Here is a 7,989-nt window from a genome sequence, read left to right on the forward strand (position 1 = left end):
AATTCTCCCATGCCAGTCCACCTCATTTCACTTATTCCCAATATGTCGATGTTAATTTTCTCCATTTCTCTTTTCACTATGTCTAGTTTTCCTTGATACATGGATCTTACATTCCATGTTCCTATGCAGTGCTTCTCTTTGCACCATCTTACTCTTCGTGAAGCTCCTCTCAACCTGGTTCCCCCCGGAGATCCGATCGGGGAACTTGAAACTCCGGAACATTTTGAGCTGAGCGAAGCCATGGGGTTTTCTTGGGATAGTTCAGTGGTGGTTTCCCGTTGCCTTCCACTGTCCTCCAACTCCTATCTGCTCACCGACTCAGTTTCCCGCTGGGGTTGGTTACCCAACCTTCCGCTGAGTTGCTCGGCTTAACAGGGGCACCACGTGTAGGTAGGAAGTTGGAGAATTGAGGTGACAGAGGCTGTGAGAACTCTCTTGCTGAGTTCTTGTAATCGCATATCACCCCCATTTTATGCCAGAGTCTCATGATGTCTGCAGAGACCCCCCCAGGTCATTTATAAGTAATATGTCTGTCAAATCTGATTTAAATCGTTCCAAGGGTTTAGAACGATCTTTTTACCTGGGGCTATGTTCACATATGTGCCAACGGCCTTGCCACAGTGGTAACACCGGTTCCCCTCAGATCACCGAAGTTAAGCGCTGTCGGACTGGGCTAGCACTTGGATGGGTGACCATCCGGTCTGCCGAGCGCTGTTGGCAAGCGGGGTGCACTCACCCTTGTGAGGCAAACTGAGGAGCTACTTGATTGAGAAGTAGCGGCTCCGGTCTCATAAACTGACATACGGCCGGGAGAGCGGCGTGCTGACCACATGCCCCTCCATATCCGCATCCAGTGACGCCTGTGGGCTAAGGATGACACGGCGGCCGGTCGGTACCGTTGGGCTTCATGGCCTATTCGGTAGGAGTTTAGTTTAGTTTGTTCACATATGTACGTGTCACATATATTTCTCACACATTTCACACGTATTTGTACACATGTTTCACCCGTATGTCTAGCGAGTTTCGCACTGCAGTTTCGTTACCAAGCAGCTCAATGTTTATGATTTCATATATCCTAAACTCTGTGCTGTGCAGTGACATAATTGTGCAGGTACATCCAGTGGTACACGTCTGTGCCTTCTATCTGCGAAATTTGTTGGGAATAGAGTTAATAGTAAAGGAGTAATAAATTAAAATGCAATGCATGATGTGGCAGTTTTACACGCTTCTCAGTATCTGATGTCATATTTCCTGACCATTATGTCGTACAATGATTTATTTTTGTAGATAATTCAGCAGCATATGTGGATACTATATGCGGAAAGTGTTTAAAATAGAATTAGGAGCAACGAAGTGAAAATTTAAAAAGCCTTGCGTGATGCAGTAGTTTTTCACGCATTCTGTGTTATGACGTTGTATCTCTTGAACTCAATGTCGTACAATGATGTAATTTTTCCGGTGCATTCAGTGGTAAATGTATGTGAATACTATCTGCAAAATGTGTTTCGAATTCAGTTAATTGTAAAGAAGTAATAAATTAAATATTCATTCATCATGTGGCAGTTTTACTCCTATCTATATCCGAATCCCGCTGCAGCTACTGCCGGGTCTGGGTGCTGACGAGTCCTCTCCATTTGGTTCGGTCCTCCCACCACTTTTCTTCCTCCACTTGCTGCCAGGTCACACCTCTCCTTTCAACAGATATTCTCACTCCCATTTTCCACCGTGTTCTTGGGCGCCCTCTAAGTCTTTTCCCATCCGTCTTTAGTTCTTCCATAATTTTGGGAAGTCTCTGCCCATGCATCCTCTTAACATGCCCATACCATCTTAATCTCTTTCTTTCAATTTCTTCTCTCATACTTTTTTGTTTGAGGTCCTTTCTAATATCTACATTCCTTACTCTGTCCATTCTTGTTTTTCCCTTAACTGCTCTGAGAAATTTCATTTCCCCTGCTCGCAGTCTGCTCCAGTCCCTTTCTGTCATTGTCCATGTTTCTCCACCATAGGTGACAGTAGAGATGTAATAATTCTTATACATAAGGAGTTTTGCTCTTTCTGAAACTTCATTATTCCAAATCAGATGTTTTATTGTTTGGTAGAAATTGCCTCCCTTCTGTAACCTCCTACTAATTTCTTTAGTTATTCTTCCATCCCTAGATATTTCACTCCCTAAATAAATGAAACTTTTTACCACTTTGAGGGGTTCTCCATTCAAGGTAATATTTCCGTTGATTCCTTTCTCCCTTCCAAATACCATTACTTCACTCTTATCTTTATTTATTTTTAATCCATACCTTTTCATTATTTCCTTCCACGCATCAAGCTGTAACTGTACATCTACCTCTTTATCACCCCATATTACCATATAATCTGCAAAAATCATCTTTTTGTCTTTTTCTTTTACCATATCTTTAACTGCCGAGGCTCGTCTGTGTTTTGAAAGCAATATATGAAGACTTTCCTACTGGCTTGCTAGGCCTAACGCAAGGAAGGATTTTCTGTTGGGGTTGTCTCCCTTAGCCTTTGGAGTTTCTCCTCCACCACAAGGCAGTGGTTCCCTTCTCATTTAATCCCCAGAAAGGAGGGTTGCCTTATCTGCCAGCTACGCCGTTCCGAAGTCTTCCTTCTCCGCCGTCGCTGCCATTAACGTCTTCACCCGCAACCCTGGGCATGGGTTCCGTGTTATACCCCACGGGATTGGGTCCCTGCCTGAACTCAGCCATCCTAGCACTCCGGCCTACTGAAGTGTAGGATGCCCACCCCCGCGACGTGGACGCGCCAGGCAGGAATTACCCCAGTGGAGGAATAGGGAAGGGCACCCTACCTCCCTGGAGCCAGGTTAATGATTGTGTATGGTGCCACAACCAAAGGGCCCACAGGCACAAAAATCTAGTAAGTGACAAAGTTTTTTCTATTCATCATTTTGTGGGGGTCGTCAGCGAGAAAAAGTTTCGTAATGGCTTGAAATTATGTGAAACCTTTACTGCAATTCTCTAAGTACACTGAGTCTCAAATATTGGATGATTCTCTCATGGTGGGATACACTGCTTTTTCACACTCCACCCACTTTTGATAGATGGATGGTTTGCAACTCCACGTTGGTTGTTTCCAGACAGTAAATTATATATGTTCAAAGTTCGGCTGAAATCAGTCCGTGGTTTGAGAGGAAACGTGAATCATACATATTTACATACATTTTAATCGGTCACCTTGCACGCGACGTGATGTCCATTCGTGAAACACATTTGTGTCGTATACACTCGACGGTGCGGTGAATGTGTATGAGGAGTACGATGATGACGATACTTGCTAACAATTGGAAGTGATACTGAAATAGGTGTTGAAATATTTAGTTCATCATCCTTGGAAATGGAGCCACAAATTCCGCCTCCAGTGTAACGTAGTTGGTTGGTTGGTTGATTGGGGAAGAGGACCAAATAGCGAGGGTATCGGTCCCATCGGCTTATTGAAGGATGAGATGGAAGTCGACGGTGCCTGAAGCAATTTAAGGAAATCACGGAAAACCTAAATCAGGATGGCTGGACGTGGGTTTGAAACGTCGTCCTCCCGAATGTGAGTCCAGTGTGTTAACCACTGTGGCCGGCCGCTGTGACCGAGCAGTTCTAGGCGCTTCAGTCCGGAACCAGGCGGCTGCTAGGGTCGCAGGTTCGAATCCTGACTCGGGCATGGATATGTGTGATGTCCTTAGGTTGGTTAGGTTTAAATTGTTCTAAGTCTAGGGGACTGATGACCTCAGATGTTATGTCCCATAGTGCTCTGAGCCATTTTTTTTTAACCACTGTGCCGCGTCGCTCGGTGAAACGTAGTAAAGGCAAATCGTTGTCCAAGGAGCGGGTACTAGGGATAATTACGTACATGGAAGATCATTTGTAACATGGTAAACAAAACCATTATAAGCAGATTTAGAATAAGTCCGCAGTAATATGACCGTGTACAGCATAAGAAAAGTTAAGCGTGTTTAACGGAGGGCAAGGCGCACTTCTTCCAAAAACTGGTGTTAGCATTTTTAAGCATTCTCGATACGAGTTAAAGGATGTGAATGATAGTGATCCACTACGTTATGCACATTAAACTGCGCTTGACATAGAGTACAGTGATTTCAAGGGAAGCTGTGGATGGTTGATAGCTTCTGTACTACAGAGCTGAAAGGTATGATACCGAAATTACAAAATATTGAAATGTGTGTGAAATCTTATGGGACTTAATTTCTAAGGTCATCAGTCCCTAAGCTTACACACCACTTAAACTAAATTATCCTAAGAACAAACACACACACCCATGCCCGAGGGAGAACTCGAACCTCCACCGTGACCAGCCGCATAGTCCATGACTGCAGTGCCTGAGACCGCTCGGCTAATCCCGCGAGGCCCGAAATTACAAACAAAGCGTCAAAGTAACGATACACAGCAAACGGCGGGATTGGTCCGAAAATTTGTATGTGAGATAAACAAACTTACACCATTTTTCAGTAAGGAATTTGTTTTCAGCTCCAACCGGTCGCGAATTGCAGAGCAAACACATGTGAAAGCAGCCCTGGAAATTAGAGGTAGCAAGACAGTTGTATCAAGATCAACTAATGCCTTAACGCACTCGTATACAATTATGCCGGCTGTCAATCTGGATGATAAATTGGCCCGAAAGTTAATTATTGTCCTGCAGGAAGTTAAGGTGCCGTGCCCCCTACGATTCTTTCTCGTGTGCGTGATCTTGCAGGGGCGGTAGGGAATAATTACGGCACAGCAAGCATGAGTAGGAAAATGGGCGTATGAGATCCACAACTATGGCAAGAACGGTGCTTTTGGCAAATAGCTGGTCAAAATAACTTGCTTTTGCTTTATTCCTGGTCTGTCTACAAAAATCGCACTCCGTTAAAGCAAACTATCCCCTCTGACAAGTGTTTGACATTGTAAGTCATACCACGTTCAAGAGCTGAACAAATTCAGCCTCTATATGTTTGGTTTTTTCCATGCCTATAAAGCATATTATCAGATTATCAGTAGCTACGCCTGAAGGACAGGCACTTTCACGATAAGTTCCACGACAGAGTCTTTCGCATTCGGTTCCAGGCCACCACATTCCATCAGTTGTCATCACCCCTTTACACCAATATGATTCCATATGCATTCCTTAAGAGCAGATATATAGCTAAATGTCCTGCTCGGTTTGTAACTCCCAATGAGTTCGCCTTCGTCATCACTGTGGCCCGCCATTTTTCTTTCGGTGTTCATGGTGCAAAATGGTTCAAATTTATCTGAGCACTATGGGACTTAACTTGTGAGGTCATTAGTCCCCTAGAACTTAGAACTACTTAAACCTAACCAACCTAAGGACAGCACACACATCCATGCCCGAAGCAGGATTCGAACCTGCGACCGTAGCGGTCGCGCATTTCCAGACTGTATCGCCTAGAACCGCTCGGCCACCCCGGCCGGCTTCATGGTACAGATTAATGGTTTGTTTGGACATTCATTGACTGTCGACAATGTCAATTTTGTGAAGTGGAACAAATACATCTCTTAGAAAGTTGATCTCTGCGTCTCCCACTCACTCACTCACTGACTCACTTTCTGTCACCTTCCTAATGCACACGGTAATTCATTAGCAGCTAATATTTTGCCTGTGATAGGCAAGATTGAACGTGTGACCTCGCTCTCAAGGAGTTCCTTGACAGTTGTAAGGTGGCTATAATTTCGCACCTTACAAGCACTCATCCACATAGTTTGCTGTGATCTATAACCACATTATGTATTGTTCGATAGGTAGTACATCGCGTAAATGAATATTTAAAGGAGACTGACATTGTCAGATACGCCTTGAAAATAATTGTTAACGCTTATTGCATGAAAGGTGACGGAGTGTCTTTATTATGATATTAGTAGAGGTTGGAATGACTGGAAATGAAACGGCAGACGGAACTCAAGCCCTGGGTGGAAGGCCACACAGGAATGTTAGTCCCGCTTAAAGACAGGAAATAGCAAGACGGACATCGTAGCACCTAAGCGCTGGAGCACAATAGAGTCACGACCGGCCAGTACCTGGAAACTACAAGAATTTTGGATGTAGCTGAGAGGAACGAAGAAGCGGCACCTCGGAAACCACACAGGCTGGATTATTTCCAAGCATTTTACTCAGAAGCGTACCATTGTACGAGTGTAGGTTTTTCCTCGCAAACTTTCCGCGCTGGACGACAAAAGACTAAAATACGGTTGATCGGCATTCGGAAGAATCTGTAGAGATGGAGAATATTCCATGGTTTCGGGAATATGATTCGTTTTCGGAATTACGATGGTGGGGAGCCGAGCCTTGCTGGAAGTCCAGCGGTGGAGAAAAGAGGTCTTCCGTTGTGAGCGCCCGTGTGTGACGGTCGCACAGTGCCAGCATTGTTGGTACAGACGGACATGCTGTCTTTGCTCTCAGGAGTGTTTATAGTTAGAACAGTTAGGTACTGTACTGCTGCGAACCTATATGATTGTGGACTTCACCTCCTGGTTGGAAGTCGTCGTTGAGTACGCAGCTTTCAGTAATTGAGGGCACTCCTTCTGCCTATACTTACGTTGAGACGTTATCTGAACTCCGTCCTTGTGGCTGGAATTTGGCGTTTCTCGTCTGTAGAACATAGAGAGGAGAAGACAGTATTAGACTGTATTAGTCAGAGGTCCGCCTTCTGCCGTCCTAGTGTTCGAAAGAGTTTTATTTTGTGGCTGGCGTTCTTCTATCGACGCAGAAGTGTACGAGAACCAGCACGCCGACGCACCAGACGCAGTACACACGGTGATATCGCAAATTGCTTCGGCTTATTAGGGCTATAAAGCTAAACAGCTGTGATCACGTTAGTTTATTTTCACTGAGGTTCCACGCCACCGTAGATCATCTATGAAAGTAGTGTCTTCTAGTGTTTGGTACGTAGTTGATGTGAGTCATTTCGTGTTGTTGATATTAGATCGCGCGGTCATAATAAGGGGCAGAGTTGGGCAATTGATTAGTAATTTTACTTAGGAAATGTAAACTTTGTAATACAAGGTTTTTTTTTAATCTACATTAAATATATAAGTAGGAACAACGTTTATCATTTAGTAGGATTAGTTGCCTTCATTTATGTTTAGATCGTAATTTATAGAATTAAAGTGATCCTTAGATCTGCGTTAGGGGGTTGTCAGACAGCGTCAGATCTTCATTTTAGCGTTTATTATTTTCCTTTGCGCACATTCATTTTACACCCGCTTGGAGTAGCATCTTGGACAGTCCTTGCCAGATAGTCTCCCTCCACCCGACAGACCCTTTCAGCGCGAGGGGACACGTGACTTCAGCTCATCGGCATGAAAGCGCCGCCGTCTACTGACCACGCAGTGACCGCACGACGACTTTCGGCGGACCGTTCTACGAACCGCTTTCACTCGCTATTCCGTCTATCGGCGCATCGCGGAAGTTGGGCAGCCCGTGGCCTCGCAGGCGCGCGCGTACACACACACACACACACACACACACACGTTCCACTTCATACCCCGCTCGTTCTTCGTCGTTGCCGCACCGTCCGGCGTCGCGCATCAATTACGGGCGAACAATGGGGTTTAATAAGAGCCACGCGCGCCGGACCTGCCACGCACAAAGCGTGCGGCCCCGTACGCCCTCTGTTAACGAGGAGAACACCGCACCACCGCACCGACCGCACTGCGCGACGCGCTTCCGCCGAATTCGCGCGACGGGTAATTAACTCGGCGTCCACAACGCGTGGCACCCACATTTGAACTGGCCCGAAGTCCTGCTTTTTGGCTTTATTTCTTTTCCTTCTATTTAGCGTGAAAGTTTCTGGCACAGTAGAGTTCCGGGGAAGCATTGAAATTCGGTTAATTAGCAATCTTCGTGTACTGTGTTAGAGGTCCGGTTGGGTCGCGAGGGTGGGGAGGAGAGGGGGCATAGGGGTGGGCCACAAGAAGAGGGTGCGGGCAGCCAGCGGGCAGGTGTTCGCCC

At 45.6% G+C, this 7,989-nt stretch overlaps 1 pseudogene; it reads left to right on the forward strand.

The window, feature by feature from the left end:
- Window positions 1–602: 602 nt before the first annotated feature.
- LOC126459411 (5S ribosomal RNA) lies at window positions 603–720 on the forward strand (annotated as a pseudogene).
- The last annotated feature ends 7,269 nt before the right edge of the window (window positions 721–7,989 follow it).

This window comes from Schistocerca serialis, chromosome 2 (assembly GCF_023864345.2).
Source record: "Schistocerca serialis cubense isolate TAMUIC-IGC-003099 chromosome 2, iqSchSeri2.2, whole genome shotgun sequence".
Lineage (NCBI taxonomy): Eukaryota > Metazoa > Arthropoda > Insecta > Orthoptera > Acrididae > Schistocerca > Schistocerca serialis.